At 44.1% G+C, this 19353-nt stretch overlaps 1 protein-coding gene across 13 annotated transcripts in view; it reads right to left on the bottom strand.

The window, feature by feature from the left end:
* Positions 1–19353, bottom strand: part of TANC1 (tetratricopeptide repeat, ankyrin repeat and coiled-coil containing 1) — a 232095-nt gene that overhangs the window by 195298 nt on the left and 17444 nt on the right. For 2 of the 13 annotated variants that reach the window (XM_045575599.1, XM_045575600.1), the window contains exon 2: positions 3239–3322. The exons of the other annotated variants lie outside the window; for them this stretch is intronic. The gene's annotated coding sequence lies outside the window, so the exon portion shown is untranslated. The remainder of the gene's footprint in view (positions 1–3238; positions 3323–19353) is intronic. 13 annotated transcript variants of the gene reach the window in all.

Here is a 19353-nt window from a genome sequence, read left to right on the forward strand (position 1 = left end):
TTTCTAAAATTTTTGTTCTAGTTGTTCAGCTAATAAAATATTTTTATTCATGCAGTGTTCAGATGGTAACATAATATTCTTATTACTAAAATCAGACCTCACTCTTGGCTTTCCTATTATAACTTTGACTGATATTTTCTCATTCAAGTCTATTCTTACAGATAGTCTTCATAGCTTTAGTTTTTACTTCAAAAAGAAAACCAAGTAAGCAAACATCCTTTTAAAAATAAATGACACTCAAGGAAAATTTTCAAACAGATATAGCACTTACAAAGTACAGGCACTATGCTAAGCTGTTTCTCATTTAGTCATCATAACATTATAATTATAAAACTATATCATATAATATTCGTTTTAATAAAATTAATTTTAAAAATTCAGGAAGAGATTATATGTATATACACATAGCCCACAGACAAACATTAGTGTGGGGAAGGCCTGGGGAGGGGGCAGGAGCAGGGCAGAGAGAGTCAAAGGGAGAAAAAATGGGGGGGCATTTGTAATACTTTCAACTATAAAGTTTTTAAAAATTCATGTTTTTAATCAATGGAGAAACTTACTTTGTGAAACTTAAGACAACTTTAAAGTCATAGTAAGTAATGTTTTCAAGAAGAGGTTTCTGAGGACGTAATGCTCTGTGCCTTCCACATTCTTCTTTCACCTACTGTCCAGAAATCTGCTATTAATGTGTGGCCATGGGCGGGCCGTTTAACCTCTCTGAGCCTCAGGATCCTTATCTGCATGCAGGCCATCCACTGGGTCCCTACCCTGTTCACTGGGGATACACTAGTGAACAAAAGACAAGATCCTTTCTCAAGGAGCCTGAGGTAGCACCAGGAAGGCACTGGCCCAGATTATGATGTTTGCCGTTATTATTTCACTAAACTAAGGGCTACCTTAGTCATCATTATCTTAGGCCTAGTTTCATTTTAAGGGAAATCCAATTTGCCTCATTCTATCTAAGCCTCAAATGTTTCTCAGTCGGAGAAAAAGGGACAGTTAAATGATTCATCAGAATTGGTGCCAGCAAGCTTGTTGACCCTCTACCTTTCCTTGAAAAAAACTGTTGCAAAGCTCTGTAGATCCAGCCAGCTACTGGGTAAAACGTATTACATCCAGGAACAAGGTTCTGCAGACGACTCTTGGTAGACAGCAGCATCCTGGGGCACTGGGTCCTCCCAGGACTCACTTTCTGATGATGCTGATGAAGATCCATTTGCACCTGGAGATTACGGCTCAGCTGCTGCTGCACATCTGACAGCTGCAAAATTTAACTGCAGAGCAACCGAATCCCTAGGGATGCTGGCTCCCAAGCTGCTTTTCCAGGACAGGCCAGGAGAACATCTCTTTATTTATTCAGCGTTATTATGTAATCACAACCACGGGCCTCGCTCTCCACGGCCACCAATGACACAGCAAGCATTGCTCAAGAAGCCTGCCTTTAAACAGTGCAGAATCTAAAACCAGCAGCAGGAGACTGAACGGATTCTGCTGGATCCAAAGTAAACATGAGAAGTAAAATGATAACAGGAACTCTCAAAGGAGCACTTCCCTCATAAACAGCTAAGATCACTTCACAAACACCTCACCAAACTCAAATATCTGAATAGGCCCGCATCCCCAGCCAGGGGTCACAAGGGCCACTGGCCACCCCTGAAGACAGGATACACCTTAGGAGTCTTAGGTTACAAGCTAAAAACTTCGGGAGGGGCCAGGTCAAGTCTATTTCCTAATAGATGTGTTTTATACCATTCTGCTAAAAGGAAAGAAAATCTGCGGCTGTTTGCCGATGGGCTACAAAGGCAGGGAGTTGGCCATGGTCTGACCTCACCCTTGGAATCTGCTGTCAGCGTTAGAAAAAGTCAGTCCTTTGCACCACAGCCTCCTCCCCATATTCATGCCCCTAAATTCAACTTCAGGTTGTTGATTTCAGACATATGGGTGGAAGGAGAGGAAGGGGAAAGGGAAGGGGAAGGGGAAGGGAAAAAGGAAGGGGAAGGGGAAGGGGAAAAGGAAGGGGAAGGGGAAAAGGAAGGGGAAGGGGAAGGGGAAAGTAAGGAGGGAGAAAGGAAGGAGAAAGTAGGTAGAGGTTAGCCCTATCTTTGCACTGTCCACATCTCCCTCTACGGGTCCCAATCTGGGAAGAATCTTCTACCAGCAAGACTGTCTGAAGACAGCAGACATATCTCTCCCCCTCCCACCCCACCACCCCCCCCCCCCGCCCCAATACCGGGCCCGATGCTTCTCTGGAGCCCCAACCTCCTTCTAAGACCAGGTCAGTGTTACCTGGACTTCCCACCAGCCCCCTCACAGCCCACGCACAGCCTGGCCCCAGAGGACTGTCCTTGCATCCAAACTCTTAACCCTGTAGTCCTGCTGCTCCCTCCTCCTCCCCTTCCCCTCCTCATCCAGCCCTATGCTAACAACCCCTCTCTCTCCCTTCTCCACTACAGACTCTGGAACCTTCTTTTCATTGTTAAATTCCTAGGGGCTGCTACTAAAGGCTTTAGAGTCAGAGGGATCTGGCAGCACCAGCTGCCCGCATCTATGCAGTAGGGTTTAAATGAAAAAAAATTCGCATAAAGCATTTAGCAAAATCCCTGACATACATTCATATATTTATTTATTTATTTTTAAATATATTTTACTGATTTTTTTAGAGAGGAAGGGAGAAGGATAGAGAGTTAGAAATACTGATGAGAAAGAAACATCAATCAGCTGCCCCCTGTACACACCCTTACTAGGGGATGTGCCCGCAACCAAGGTACATGCCCCTGACCAGAATTGAACCTGGGACCCCTCAGTCTGCAGGTCAACGCTCCATCCATTGAGCCAAACCGGCCAGGGCACTTTCATATATTTAATAAGTTCCCATTTCGTACCAGAAAAAAAAGGCTTCATAAATGGTAGCAATGATCATTTTCTGCCTCCATCACCTTTAATTTTTTATGGTGGTAAAATCCACACAACGTTAAATGTACCCACTTTAGCGAGTGCACACTCCAGCGGCATTAAGAGCATTCACATTGTTGTCCAGCCATCACCACCATCTACCTCTAGCACTTTCTTAGCTTCCTAAACGGAAACTGTACCCTTTAAATGCTAAATTGCGGTCCCCTCTCAACCCTTTGACAGGGCCTCTCTCCACGGGGAGGTGCTGGCTGAGCCCAGTTCTCGTCCAACCTCATGTAAAAATTCTGCCTCCTTGAAGGCTCTCGGAGTTCTCACTGGCACCTACCTATTTTTGGTAACGTCTATTCACTGGGAAAGAAATGGAAGAGAGACTTCGTTCTCAATTTTCCCTTCAGCCAGAGGTCAGCTCCTAAAGCAACTAGAGCACAGGGGTGAAAAAGGGGTGGTTAGAGGGGCCTGGACACCCGGATTAGAATCCCGTTATTTATTAACTATGGGACCCGGGCAATTACTTAAGCTTTTGGGAGGCTAAGTCTCCTCACACAGAAACAGGGGTGATAACTGCACCTGTTCACAGAGTTGCTGTTGAATGAGCAATTCGAAGCACCACAGAGAGCAGAGCGCAGCCCACAGCAGCGAGGGACTCCAGTTCCTGGCACCCTCACTGCTTGTGAGCCTCTAACCCTTGCTCCTGATCTAGTCTGCCATTCCCAGGGCCACGCCTTAGAGTTAGAGGGCACAGCTCATCACTCTTAACCTCCTGTCCTTGTAGTGCTCACAGCCCCTCACTCCCTGGAGTGTGTCCCCGTCTTCATTCCCTAGCAATGTGGACCCCATCGCTGATCATCTGACTCAGGCCCTTGCCACACCCTCCATCCACTGCAACCCTCTTCTTCTGTCTCACCCATGGGAATCAATACCACACCTCAGCGTCCCCCCGCTGAACCCTGGACCCAACGTTCCCAGAGGGAAGTCACACCATGTACTATAGTTGAATGTCTCTGCCCCAGAAAGGCCCTCAGTATCCTAAAAAAGGCCCCTTGCATCCCCGTCAGCAACCATCTCAAACTGCCACCACCATTCCCCTCAACTCTGCTCTACAAAGGCCCTCTCCTCCCTTTATTTATTTTTATTTTTTTATATTTTATTGATTTATTTTTTTTTTACAGAGAGAAGGAGAGAGGGATAGAGAGTTAAAAACATTGATGAGAAAGAATCATCGATCAGCTGCCTCTTGCACACCCCCCTACCAGGGATGTGCCCGCAACCAAGGTACACGCCCTTGACCAGAATCGAACCTGGAACTTTTCAGTCTACAGGCCAACGCTCTATCCACTGAGCCAAACCGGTTTTGGCCCTCTCCTCCCTTTAACCAGAAACCAGTCCAGCCAGTGTGACATGCCAGCACTGACTTCCTGCCCCTGTTCCTGACCCCCATGGAGATACTTGCACAGCCCGGCTTCTCCCCTTCACTGCTCTTCCCGTCAACCTTCCCATGGGCGCCCTCCTGCAGCTCCCTCCAGCCTCCATGCCGCCTCCACACTCACCCACCTCGTGCACACACACACACACACACACACACACACCCTCTCTCTCTCTCTCTCTCTCTCTCTCTCTCTCTCTCTCACTGTTTACCCTCCACGCCTCAGCTGTCCTCTCTGCCCCACCCACACGGCCTCACCTAGCTATGCCCTCGAGATGAAGCCCAAGCACCACCTCCTCCAGGAAGTCTCCCCTCACTCCTCCTCGGATTCCTTTCCCTTCTGCAAACCTCGCTGTGCCACTTCCTCTGACTGAGTCTCTCCCTGAGAACAGAGGCTTTGGGGTCCGCTGTGCATCCTCAGGGCCCAGCCCAGGAGGGGTAAATAACTATTGAATAAATCAAAGGGTGAGCACAGCAGCCCTGCAGTGTTTTATTAAAATGTTTTATTAAAAACAGGACCAGTTAAGATTCATAACCAGCCCCTGGCACACGATGCCATACATTTTCTTCCTCTGATCTAGATGGAGAAACATCCCTCCCCCTGACTTCCCAGAACAAGTATTCCTTTGATGAAAGAAAACACACACACACACACACACACACAAAAAAAAAAAAAAAAAAAAACACTACTTCCTCCTCAACCAAAACAGAAAACCTAAAATAGCAGTTTATGAAAAAATATCCAGCTGATACTGGCTTAGGTAGGGATAAGTGCTGTTGTCCAGGCTGAAGAGCAGAAAGGAAGTTTACTTTGGACGGCCATGTAGGGAGGTAACGATACTCAAGTCCTAAGTAAGAAAACTATCATTATAAGTCTCGGGTCTATTTATAAGGCAAGGGAGGAAGAGGAAGCGAGTAACTCTGGTGGAAATTTCCTTGCTTTGTTTAATGTTACTTCGTGTAGGGCTTCCATACTGATTTCTGGAAACTAACTTACGATTTATTTTATAGGAAGTCATGTCAAGGGGCCCCCGGGGAATTGCAGATGGGGCCGGGGGCCCGGCAGTTTCAGGATGAAAGCTTGGCGTACCCCATGACATCACTCTGACCTTCCTCAGCAACTTCCTATCCGGCAAAATCTCGATGTGTGCTCTGTCAACAAGATATTTGTGTTTGTCCCCAGCCTCCGGCTTTGGTTCCTGATTAGTTTTAAAATCATTATGCGCCCAAGCTGAATGGGGCTACTGTTAGCAACTGTAGAGTCCTCTTCTGGGCAGATCCCCAAGTCTGCGGCCTTCGGGGAGTGATTTCTGTCCTTTCCGTACAATTACACTCTCCTGATTGATGAGCTGATCAGTCCTCCTACCCCCTCCACCCCCCAATCAGGAGCTAAAGCCTCTCCCTTCCGGATCTATTTATCTTCCCAGAGGACCAGGGATGAGGGAAGTATGGTGTAGGGAGGGAAGCTTGGGCATTATACCTGACAGCGTGAACGCTCAGCGCTGTCCCTGACCAGACCCGCCACCCCTTCCCACTGTCCTGAAAGCTGCCCAACGTGGTCAATGCCAAAGCAAGTATTGCAAACACGTGGCAGGAAAACAGCCGCTATTTCCTGGGACCCCCACCATGGCCCCATGGCCCCAAGCACAGATCCACTTCAGTCAAGCATGGTGCCCTAATCACACACATCCGTGATCACCTCTGCAGGTGCCTACCTCCTCTCCCACTTTCTCCCTCCTCTGTGATCAGCAGGGCAGGACAGGCAGGGTCCACTCTGAGCCCCTGGCAGGCGCTGGACAGCAGCCGGGGCAGAAGTTCCCTTTGAAACAGGCTTTTGTCTTTCTGGTTTTTAGGGGTAAGGGAATTCTTCCACAAGGAAGATGGCTCTTCCCTCTACATAAATTTACATATATTTATTTCACACTTTGGGGTTATAATGCAGGACCACGCTGAGTATTTCGTGGTTTAAATCACTCTCGCTTTGGCTTTAGGAGCTATTTTGGTTGGCTCCTATTCCTCTTGACATGCCCACATCCTTTGTGTGTGTGTTTTAAAAAATATATTTTATTGATTTTTTACAGAGAGGAAGGGAGATAGAGAGCTAGAAACGTCGATGAGAGAGAAACATCGACCAGCTGCCTCCTGCACACCCCCACCGGGGATGTGCCCACAACCAATGTACATGCCCCTGACCGGAATCGAACCTGGGACCTTTCAGTCCGCAGGCCGACGCTGTACCACTGAGCCACTGTTTCGGCTCCTTTGTGTTTTTTGTTTTGTTTTGTTTTTGAGCACTTCCTTATATTCTGGCAATACAAGGAGCTCTGTACCTATAATTGCCCATTTCTCCAAGGAGCCCTGGTTACTCTGATTGGAGAATGGTATTTAGAAACCAAGACCTGGATATGTTGTTGCTTCTGGATGTCACTGCTTCCAAGCCCTCTCAGTGGACAGATCCAGGAAATGCACAGATGCATACTGACCCATGTCCGCACCACACATCTATAATGACTTCTGTGTCTATCCTAAACTAAACATAACCGCACACTCATGTCTCCGCTCTACCCTAGCACTACCTGACTCCCGGAGGCCTTTGCCCTTGGTTATCTGTAACGTCCCTCTCCGACAGTGGGAAATCCAGCTCCCCATCCACCATCCATGTATTTATTTGTTCGGCTCCTGCATACATGTAAAGTAGTTTCAGAATCGTTAACCTGTACATCCATGAGAAGCAACCTTACCAACTAGGGTACAGTAAAAGTACAGTTCCTATTGTCTTTAGCCTTCCCGTGTCTGGTCAAAACTCCATTTCCCTGTTACTTAGGTTCATGCCTTTGGTCCTCACCCCTGCGCTGAGGCTATGTCATACCTGTAAATCAGGTAGAGTATTCTGTCACAGTCTGCATGCACCCTCTCTGGCTTTTTGTTTTTAATTTGTATACAGTTCCTGCATAAAGTTCTTTTCTAGCTTTATTGGGATATAACTGAGAAATGAAATTGGAAGATATTTACAGTGTACAATGTGATGTTTTGATAATACATAGACATTATGGAAGGATTCCTCCTTAGTTAATGAACAAATCCAGCTCATATATTTACATTTTTTTGTGAGAACATTTAAATTTTACTCTCTTAGCACATTTAAATTATACAATACAGTGCTAGGAACTATAGTCATCATGTTATAAATATATTAGGTCCTCAGACCTTATTCATCTTACAATTGTAACCTTCTACCAAACTCTCTATTCCCTCTTCCCCCAGCCCCTGGCAACCACTTTCCCACTGTCTCTATGAAATCGACTTTTTTTTAATGATTCCACATAAAAATGATATCATGCAGGGTTCGTCTTTGTTTGACTCATTTCACATAGCATAATGCCCTCTAGTTCCATCCATGTTGTCACAAATGACAAGATGTCCTTTATTAAGGCTGGATGTTATTCCATTGTTTATACACTAGTATACCACATTTTCTTTACTCATTCATGGGCTGATGGATGCATAGGTTGTCTGCTTAAGTTCTCTGGTGCCTGTTTTATCTAAAGAAGCAGTCTATTTAAATACCCAGCGTTGCTTTCGAATGGTCTACATGTTTTATTTTATCCTTCGTACTTTAACACTTATTTCTAAGTGTGCTCCCCCTGCCCCCCAGCGTGATAACTCAGATACTAATAAAATGGACAGATTCTCCAAATTTATTTATTTATTTAATTTTTAAAATATATTTTTATTAATTTCAGAGAAGGAGAGGGAGAGATAGATAGAAACATCAATGATGAGAGAGAATCATTGATCAGCTGCCTCCCGCAGGCCCCCTACTGGGGACCACGCCCGTAACCCAGAAGTGCCCTTTTGACTGGAATCGAATCCAGAACCCTTCAGTCTGCAGGTTGACGCTCTGTCCACTGAGCCCAACCAGCTAGAGTTCCAAATTTATTTTTTAAATTACTATGGTAAGTTGATTTTAACACAGTCTAATTGCTGGAGTTCTTTCAATATAACTGTAGAAAGTGAATGTTCATTCCAGTACTATTTAAAATTTAGCCCCCTGGCCGGTGTGGCTCAGTGGTTGAGCATCGACCTATGATCATGATTTGATTTCGGGTCAGGGCAGATGCCTAGGTTGCAGGCTCCATCCCCAGTGGGGGGCATGCAGAAGGCAGCCAATCAATGATTCTCTGAAATCAACAAAATCAATGATTCTCTCTCATCATTGCTGTTTCAATATCTCTCTGCCTTCCCTTCCTCTCTAAAATCAATATTATTTTGTAAAATAATATTCAATAATACGTAATTTAAAAAAACTATGTTACACTTATAGGCTGGAATATGAAATACATGCAATCATTTATAAAATATGTAAAATATGAGTTAATATTCACCATTGGTGTGTGTATGTAAAAACAGCAAACTATACAAAAAGTACAGTGTATCATTGAACATATGTAGTATATGTGTATGTCTATGAAAAGAAAGCATTGAAAGGACACATGCCAAAAAACTATTTTTTGTGTTCCTTTTTGTCTTAATTTGTAATTGAAATTAAAGGAAAGAAGACCGAGTGACTGTTGTGTGCGCAACTTTACAGAGGATTCCCCTAAGACAGGTGCTGGACTAGACAAACAGGAAGAAACAACAACAGAGGCTGTGTGCCAAGTTCCACATCACATCCAGGAAGAAGATGCAAAGAAATGTGATCAAAAATTGCATGGCTGGTGGGTGCCTTGTTTTCAGCTATAACCTGAAACTAACATAAAAAACGCAAAGACAGTGGTTCCTGTGCTAATACACTGACTATACCTACAGAAGTGTAAGAGTGGAACTCAGAGTGTCTAGGAAGCACCCTGAGAAATGTAGGGCGTGGGTGGATATAGGGCAGGAAAGATTTAAATTGGGGGCGGGAAGCAGTGTCATGGAGCTGGTATTAAAGCCCCCCCCCACCCCCACCCACCCCCATTCACTTAGAAGTCTTCTCATTATCCCATTCTATAAAGATACAAGGAACACCTTAAGCAATGACAGCCCCAAGTCAGCTTCAATTGAAAGTGCCCTGCCCTCTGGCAACCTGCCCTCTGGCAAGGCGCTCAGGGGGTAAGTATGGGGAGGATTACCTAATAGAATCTGGTTAGCCTCTAGCAGATTTGAACACACTCAAGAGGCTGATAACAGGAGCCTAACTGCTGGGGCTTTCAAAGTTTAACATTTTATGTTGGAATTTACACTTCCATCCCTATCTGTAAAAAGTGCTTTATAAAAGAGAGTAGCACACATGAGCACATGGTAACCATCCATTACACTGAAAAAGTAGAACGGCAATAACAACCAACTCCCGGCTTCTCATGCACAGCCCTGAGCCCACCAGCCAGCCACCTCGAGAACAGATCCCACATAGGTGCAAACGCAAAGAGAGCTACAGGACAATCTTATACCAACACAGTGGCCACACACTCTGGGAATCTCCATAGGAACAGTGAAAGTTTAGGAGGAACTAGTATTTGCTGAACATTTAACTACACAAGGCAGCAGGTGATTTATGCACATTCTCTTCACAGCCAGCAAGAGAAGGGAGGATTAGCCCCATAAATGGCCACTCAATTCCAAACTAGCAAAATTTATACATCCTCAGCTCTGTCGAGCTCCAAGCATGTATTTTTTTTCCACTAAGAGTGGTGCCCTATGTATCAACAAACTCAAAAGCAGACTAGACATACCTTTAGTATCACTTCTAAAAAATCTAATCAAAATAGTTTTCTCAAAATAGTTCATTTACAGTATAATTGATATGATGCCAAGAATTCAAGTTAAAAATCTAAAAGCATATTCAAGCCCCAATGCAATAGTTTAACAACTTTCAATTTAGTAAAATAATATTATAAAGCCCACAAATAAATCAACTTAATTATAATTTTTAAGTTAAAAAAAAAAAGATTGCAAATCTAAAATAATAAAAACGTTTGGGCTATATGAAGATATCAAACTGAGACATAAACACCGAGATTTATTTTTTTTCATTCTTAATGAGCACTAATTTAGTTTGTATTCTAAACTGTATTACCCTCTTCCTCTCTCCATTTTTCTCCTCCTCTTCCACTCACTCCATCCTTCCTCCAAAAGTGATTCCCCTTTTGGGGGAAGGATGCAAAACAACACAACGGTTCTATTTTGTGATGCATAAACCATGGTAGAAAAAATGGTTAGGACTCACTGACAGTTTAATCTCCATTGTCCTGAGATAGAAATCCCCCTGGAAAGTTAAAACTAGATATGTCAAGTACTACCAGTTACTCTTTGTAAACAACCTGAAGAGTTTCTCATATAAAAATGAGTTAACTTGCCGAAACCGGTTTGGCTCAGTGGTAGAGCGTCGGTCTGCGGACTGAAAGGTCCCCGGTTCAATTCTGGTCAAGGGCATGTACATTGGTTGCAGGCACATCTCCTGTAGGGGGGTGCTGTGCAAGAGGCAGCTGGTCGATATTTCTCTCTCATTGATGTTTCTAGCTCTCTATCTCTCTCCCTTCCACTCTGTAAAAAAATCAATAAAATAAAATATAAATAAATGAATAAATAAATAAATAAATAAAATGAGTTAACTTCTTCAGCACTCTTTAGGTGATTTAGAGTGATACTGTCAAATCCAGACCACAGATGTTTGCAGTATTAACGCCAAACCTGAGCATACTCATTCACACAGGAGGCACTCAAATGCTACTTGCCAAGGAGTAAAAGCAACTCAGGTTAAAAGACAATCCTATATAATAAAAGGGTAATATGCAAATTAACTCTAATGGCGGAACGACCAGAATGACCGCTGGACCAGTCACTATGAGACGCACCGACCACCTCTCGGTCCCTTTCCCTGGCTAGCAGGCTCCGATTGCCTGACAGTGAATAGGGAACCAGAGGTGGGTGGTGGAGGACTCAGGCAGTGCCAGGCCAAGGCCCCTGCCCTGCTGGTCGCCCCCCCATACACAAGAGCACATGTGTCAAACACAAGGCCCTCGGGCCAAATCCGTCCCCCCAGGCCTTGCAATGTGGCCCGCACCACGCTGTCATCACTGCACTCCGCTGCGTTTCCATCACAATGACAGTTTATGACTGTTCAGTAAACCATTCGGCCCGAGATTTAGGCTGGATTTTAGATTTTGGCCCCTTCTCTGATTGAGTTCGACACCCCTACACAAGAGGGTGAACTGCAGCAGGAACAGGGCCGAGGAGCGGGCGGAATAGCCGACCTCTCAGTCCCTTCCCCAGCCATCATCCGATGCTGAATGGGGAATTGGGAGTGGGTGGTGGTGAGGGGCGGGGCCAGCTGTGGGCAGTGGGATAATATGGCCCTGATCACAAGCCAGGCCTAGGAACCATACCTGTGCACAAATTTCGTGCACCAGGCCTCTAGTATATTACATTTGGGGGGGGGGGGGGGAGAACACTAGAGAACTTTAGTAGTTAACCTTTTATAATTTTAAGAAGTAAATTTGAAGGTTGAAATTTGGAGGTGGGGAGAAAGGAAATACCTATATTTTTAAGAGAGGAAAATGTGTTTTTAAAAAAATATGTATTATAAAAGTGTGGACAAAAAAGGGCCACGTGCTAACCTGACTAACTCAGGGAAGGCCTGCATGCCGGCCTTGCAAACTTAAGAGACCTAAAGCAACCACAAAGGATGGCCTGAAATTAAAACCTTTTCATAAAAAAGCATTTTATAATGAGTAGTCATGTCCTAGGCCAGTATCTTCCTGGACAAAGATCAACTTGGATCTTTACTAGGCCTATGGTCTTTCTGCATCTAAGATAACAGATCTGTGGGACGTCAGGATAACTTGTCACTTCCCCTTTTCTGGACCCCTCAGGGACAACAAACAGGTGTGCAGACCACAAATTCCCCCATTGTTAGTTATCTTATTAATTGTTGACTGTTGGCTATCATGTGCCCATCTGTGTAAAAGAAGTGTGTATCTACCATTTTAATTTTTATCCAATCTCAGAGATTTCCCCATTTTGCTTTTTCCTGCCTCCCTAATCTATCACCAACGGATTTCACTTAACCCACTTAACCTCTCCTCCTTTGACTGTAATGTATAAAACAAGGTGAAAAACCCCCATTCTCTGGAGCATTATCCCAATACATTGAGATTCTGCTTCCTGGTAATTGTCGTCAGCTTGGCTCAAACCCACAAAAATTCTTCACAGGTTTGAATGTTTTCTTACATTAACAAAATATGTAAATTATGAAAAAATAGTATATAAGTAACTTTTAAATGGGAAAAATTGTCCAATCCTACCACCCAAATAGCTTGTAGAGTTTTTTTTCTATGTACACAAATACATTTAAAGGGGCCTAGCCTAGAACCTGCACATGGTAGACCCTTAAATGTGTCAAGTAATTACTTCATACATACTTTGAAGGGGGAGACAGACATAAATGTGATTACAGCATGCGTACTATTTTGTAGCCTGCTGCTACTTTCAACAACAGAAATTAGAAGACAAATTTCCATATCACTCCCCCCAGCTCCATCTTGTCTTGTACAAAGCTCCTTACTTTCCCATTGTATGGAGGGCAAGGTTTTCCCCTAAGCTCCTTTTAAAGTAAACATTTGATTTCCCCACTTTTGGTTGTTATGAAGCAATCCTCCGATGAATACCCATGTATATGACCTTATGTGTTTGTATGATTATTACCTTAGCATACATTTCTAGAGCTGGAATTTCCGGGTCAATGAGCTGGCATGTTTTAAATCAGCACATGGACGGTTGCCCTCCATAACAGTTGTCCCCTTTTATTATACCAACACTGTGTGACAGTACTAATCCACCCATCATCCTTACCCACACTGGCACTATTCTTTTTCATCAAACCATCAGGAAAAAAGTTATATTCAGTGAATACCTACCATGGTGCCATCTTAAAACCTCCTATGTATTATGACAGCCCCATGGAGGTCAGCAGGTGTCCACATGCACTTTATTTTATTTTATTTTATTTTTTATTATTTTATTTTATTTTTTAAATATATTTTATTGATTTTTCACAGAGAGGAAAAGAGAGGGATAGAGAGTTAGAAACATCTAAGAGAGAGAATCATCGATCAGCTGCCTCTTGCACACCCCCTATTGGGGATGTGCCCGCAACCAAGGTATATGTCCTTGACCGGAATCGAACCCATGACCTTCCAGTCCGCAGGCTGACGCTCTATCCACTAAGCCAAACCGGTTTTGGCCCACAAGCACTTTAGACTGTTCAACTGATGGGAAACCAATACCCAGATATGTTAGGTGATTTGCCCGAGGCCATACAACTTGCTAAAGGGGTTGCTTGGGTTTGACCCCAGTTCATTTACCACCAGAGTCTACATGCCAGAGCCATTACATTTCATGAAGTCATTTCATGAAGTCAAAGTCCTGTTCACTCGTTCTAAATGAAACCTAGCCATCTCACCTCCCAGCAAAACCAACTGAAAAATTCCGATTTTAAGAGCAGGGGAAGCCCCGGCTGATGGGTGGCTTAGTTGGCTGGAGTGTTGTCACATACACCAAAAGGTTACAGGTTCCGATTCCTGGTCAGGGCACACAACTAGGTTTCAGGTTCTATCCCCTGTTGGGGCGAGTATGGGAGGGAACGGCTCGGTTTGTTTCCCATCTCTCTTTCTCTTTCTCCTCCCTCCTCCTTCTTTTCCCCTCTCCACCCCCCCCCCCCCCCCCCTCAAAATCAATAAAACCATATTCTCAGGTGAGGGTTTAAAAAAAGAAAAGAGGGACAGGGACTTAGGAGAACTGAACTTGTGGTTGAGTTCAGCCCCTTACAGGTGTGACTTTGGGGAGATTGCTTAACTTGAATTTCTTTCCTTGGCTCAAAACAACCATATCTACCATCTTTACCATAAAGTGCTCTTGGAAAGTCCAAAAGGAACATCCACTCCTTCAAAAAACACTTGCTGCGCCGTTTTCCTGTGCCCTGCACGGTGGTGAGAAAGAGGCTACCCTGCCCCGAGGGTTTAGGAAGAAATAAACCTCAACCCAGAAAACCAGACAGCGATGACGGAGACTTCTGAGGCAGAGTGCTCCCGGGGCCAATGGTAAAGGAGCCGCACAACAGCAGCTGTTCTGAAAGGTAAGGAGAACCGCGGCACAACCCAGGGGGAAACGCATGAAGTCACATTAAACACAAAGGTCTATATAAGTGAATGGAAGGGAGTAAGAGCATGGATGTTGTATCAAACAAATAACATCCTTTTCCTTTTCCAAACTGTACAGGGCATCATTTAGCCCAATTTTTAATTCCTAAAGTGTTTTAATTGCTATGAGAGCACAGATGGAAGTGGTTAATTCTGACGGAAATAATGTATGTGAAAGTGGGAAACTCTAAAACCCCCCATGAATGGTATTATCGTCAGAGCAGGAACTAACCCAGCCTCCTGCAGAATACAGTGCTGCAGTGCAGCCCCACAAGTTATTTTTACACCCTGCTGCTTGGTTTCTGGCTCACCTGATAATGCACAACATCAGTCATTTCTTTATAGTATTTTCCTTTTTTAAAAGAAACGCATGCATGCGAAAAACGGCCAGAAAGTACAAAAGGGTCTGCAGTGAAATCCAAGACTGTCGTCTGCCCCAACCTGTCATCTCCCTCCCAAAGACAAGATTATAATATTCTTGGAAGTTTCTCCTTGAGGTCACATATAAGCCATTCTTTTAACATCTGCAGATCCCTTTTTTGTATGGACGCACCACTTATTTAATCAGACTCTGCTCTACAAAAATGTCTGACAATGCCATTAAACACTATCTATATAATTATTTTTCCTTACATTTTTTATTTTCCAGCCTAGCCAGGCACCAGAACCTTCACAGACACCAGGCTTTCTGGGCTCACTTCCCAGTACTCCCTGCTCGCAGCCAAACCCAAGCCGAGTCTAGTTCTCCGAAATACTCCATCCATTGCTCATGCTGTTGCTTTGGCTGAAACCCACCCACCTTCCTTTGCTAGGTTATTCTTACTCAATACTTCCTGAAAGCGTTCAGGTATAACCTCCTCCTGGAAGGTGAGGATCTCCCAACCCTCAGGGCACAGGAAGTGCTCCAGTATCAGCTCTAATTACACCCTAGGTCTGGGCACCTAACTCCTCATCGTGAATGTGTATGTCAGCCCTGACCACCAAATGTCAAGTGCCTCAGGGACAGAAACCTTATCTTACGTTATCTTTTGGAGGGCCAGAGTTTGGTACGAAGTCTGGCACGCTAAATTTATTTAACTTGAATGAAGGTGAAATGAATAAGCAAACTTCTAAACACTTATCAGGTGCCAAGCCCTATTCGACATATACTGTACAAACACTATTCCTCACTGAGTACCATGAGCCCCATTTTACAGATGAAGAAACCAAGGCCCTGAAGTTAAGAAACTTGTCCAGAAGCCAAGTGTGTTCCAGAATCATTCATTGCTCTTTCCATTTTGCTGTTTGCTTATGTGTTTCTTTTTAAAGTTGTACTTATTGATTTGAGAAAGACAGAGAAATATTTATTTGCTGTTCTGCCTATTTATGCATTCATTGGTTGATTCTTGCATGTGCCTGGCCTGGGGATCGAACCCACAATCTTAGCATATTGGGACAACACTAACCAAGTGAGCTACCTGGCCAGGGTCTTGCTTACAAGTTGTTGTTGTTGTTGTTGTTGTTGTTAATCCTCACCTAAAGATATTTTTTCCATTGATTTTTTTTTTTTTTAAAGAGAATGAAAGGGAGGGAGAGAGGAAGGGGAAGAGAGAGAAAGAGGAGAGAGAGAGAAACATCAATGTGAAAGAGACACATTGATCAGTTGCCTCCCATATGCAACCCAAGTGGGCTGGGGATCGAACCTGTAACCCTTAGGTACACAGATACATGTTCCTGACTGGGAATCAAACCCAAGACCTTTTGGGATGCAGGCTGGTGTTCTAACCACTGAGTACAATGGATACCCATTTTACAGATGAAGAAACTGAGGCCCTGAAATTAAGAAACTTGAACAAGGACATAGAGAGCCACCCCAGCCAGGGCTCACTTACATGTTTTGATGCTAAAAGTCATGTGAAGAGGTCACAGACACAATCCTGAAAGACCAGAATATCTTCAAAATTATTTTGGATGATTCTAAGAGCACTGTAGTCCCCCAAAATATTCAGACAGAAACAATTTACAATATAGGACTAAAAATGGCAGAAAACACCCTTAAAAGATTTCAAATTTGACCAATTCTGCACAGACAACCACCTGGAATGCCTAAAATGGGCCAGAGGTTGGACAAAACGGCCGCCCTGCAGGAGCAGGTGCCAGGGTCCGGTTACCCAGCTGTGAGAGTTGGGGCCGGGCATTGGCCCTCACCTGAGAACTGGGCGCAGTAAGAACGCCTGCTTTCTCTTACAGCCTATAAGAGAAAGAAATCAGATGGTTTAAGGAAAACAACTAGCACAGAGTCAGGCACGAAGTTGAGGGCTCAGTTGGCTTTTCTTCAGTAACTGAACAGAGCAAGCCAACCGCCTCCTGTCCCCTCCACCCGGGCAGGGCTCTGGGAAGCCCTGTGATTGACATTTAGCAAAGGTGGGAAAACAAGAGGAAGCTGATTCTCCCTCCAACACAGGAGGAAAAATGAACTAATCATCAGCAAGCAGTTAATGAACCCAAACTTGTTCACTAGGGGAGACAAAGAAGCGAAAATTATTCCAAGGGTAACCACATACCAACAAAAAAGACCAATAGACTGTACACTAAAACAGAACAACAACAAAACTTACTTTCCACAGAAACCAGTTTGGCCTAGTGAACAGAGTGTCAGCCTGCGGACTGAAGAGTCCCAGATTCGATTCCAGTCAAGGGCATGTACCTTGGTTGCAGGCACATCCCCAGTAGGGGGTGTGCAGGAGGCAGCTGATCGATGTTTCTAACTATCTATCCCTGTCCCTTCCTCTCTGTAAAAAATCAATAAAATATATTTTAAGAAAAAAAAAAACTTTCTTTCCTATTTCTATTCAAATAAGAGTGCCTCTTAATTCTAGAAGGAAGGTAGAAAAAGGCAGGTAATGCTAATAAAGAAATGCACTGCCAACTGGGGTAAGGAGGCACTCAGGTGGCCTCCAAAGATGAAGGGAGTATGGCTGGGTTCAGGTCTACAAGGTTTGACTTTATGCCACTCAATTCCCAAAACAGCCTTCAAAATACCCACCACCTTCCGAAGTCACAAAAAACAAGCTCAGAGAGACTGGGTCACCTGTCCAGGTCATGCTGAGACTAAAGGGCTAACTTGGGACCTGAATCCAGTTTCTCTGGCTTCAATGCCTCCACTCATCCAAAAAACCATCACCTGTGACAAAATGGGTGAAGGGGGTCAAATGGTACAAATTTCCAGTTATAAAAGAAACTAGAGGCCCAGTGCACAGAATTCATGCAAGAGTAGACCTTCCTTCCCCCGGCTGCCGGCACCTGCTTCGCCCCCCACCTCCCGCCCCCCGCACGGGGACCAGGGGTTCCCTCCTGGCACCAGCAGGCACCCAGGGCTTCCCTTGCAGCCCCGGTTTTATCAGGAAGGTCATCCGGAAGGACATCCAATCTAATTAGCATATTATGTTTTTATTATTATAGGTAAGTCCTAAGGATACCATGTACAGCGTGTGACTTAACAATACTGTACTGCATACTTGGGAGTTGCTGAGAGAGTAAATCTTAACAGTTCTCATCACAAGGAAAAAGCATTTATAATTACAGGTGGTGATGGATGTTAGCTAGACCATTATGGTGATCATTTAGCAATATATATACAAATATAGAATCATTATGTTGTACACCTGAAACTAAAAAGGACTCTGATGTTACATGTCAACTATTTCTCAACTTTTTAAAAAGACACAATTGACAGAGAGGAAAGGGAGAAGGACCTCAGACTGTGGTTATGACTAATAATAGGTAAATGGTCAAATAACCAGCTGGTTGATGGGTTTGAAACCTAGATTTCAAACAGTTGAGTACTTTTCAGTGACTTACTTGCCAGTTTTATTGAGATTAACTAGAGCCCAGTGCACAAAATTTGTGCACAGGTAGGGGCCCTAGGCCTGGCTGGCAATCAGGGCTGACCAGGGTCTTCAGGCTGCTGGCCAGGGCCTTCCTTCATTCCATGCTGCCCCTAGTGGTCAGTGCATATCATAGCGAGCAATCAAACTCCCAGTCTCTCAGTCAACTCCCAAGGGAACACTTTGCATATTAGCCTTTTATATATAGAGAGAGATTATTGACATAGAACATATGTAAGTTTAAAGTCTATGTGATGATTTAATACACATTTCACAAAAGGATTATTACAATTAGATTACTTATCACCACTCTATCACCTAATTACCATTTGTGTGTGTGTGTGGGTGTGGGGTGATGGTGGTGTTGACAACACTTAAGATCTATTGTCTTAACAACTTACAAATATGTAATACAGTTTTGCTAAATACAGTCACCATGCTGTACATTAGATCCCAGATCCCCGTTCAGCGACCTTTAACCTGTGACGACATAGGCCAGTCCCAGGCAAACCAAGAACGCCCGGCTCCTCACCCTCCACGTGCCAGGTTCCTTCCTCCAACTTCTTTTCCAGAAGCAAGAAAAACACTCAGAATCTAATTTCACTAGAAACCTCTTGCCAAAGATCCACTTAAAAGGCAAAAAACAAACCTAATTCTTAGGGCTTGATCCTTTTGCGTATGAATCCAAATAACTGAAAAGCATCCTTGGCAGAATTAAATATTAATGTACCTGAGTTCCTAAAAACAAGCCATTTCCTGACATGTGGCTTTTTACCAGAGACCAACGTCCTATTGTTTAAGGGGCCATCCAAAGCTCCCTGAAAGAAGTGAAATGAGCCTTTCTTAAAAGCATGATCCCATCACAACTTGCCTCCCTCCACCCAGGGTTGTGATATAAATGCAGATCGCTAAACCCCACTCCAGACCCACCGAACCAACACCCGTGGGCAGGGCCGGGAAATGTGTGCTCAGA

Source organism: Pipistrellus kuhlii, unplaced genomic scaffold, assembly GCF_014108245.1.
Source record: "Pipistrellus kuhlii isolate mPipKuh1 unplaced genomic scaffold, mPipKuh1.p scaffold_m20_p_7, whole genome shotgun sequence".
Classification (NCBI taxonomy): Eukaryota; Metazoa; Chordata; class Mammalia; order Chiroptera; family Vespertilionidae; genus Pipistrellus; species Pipistrellus kuhlii.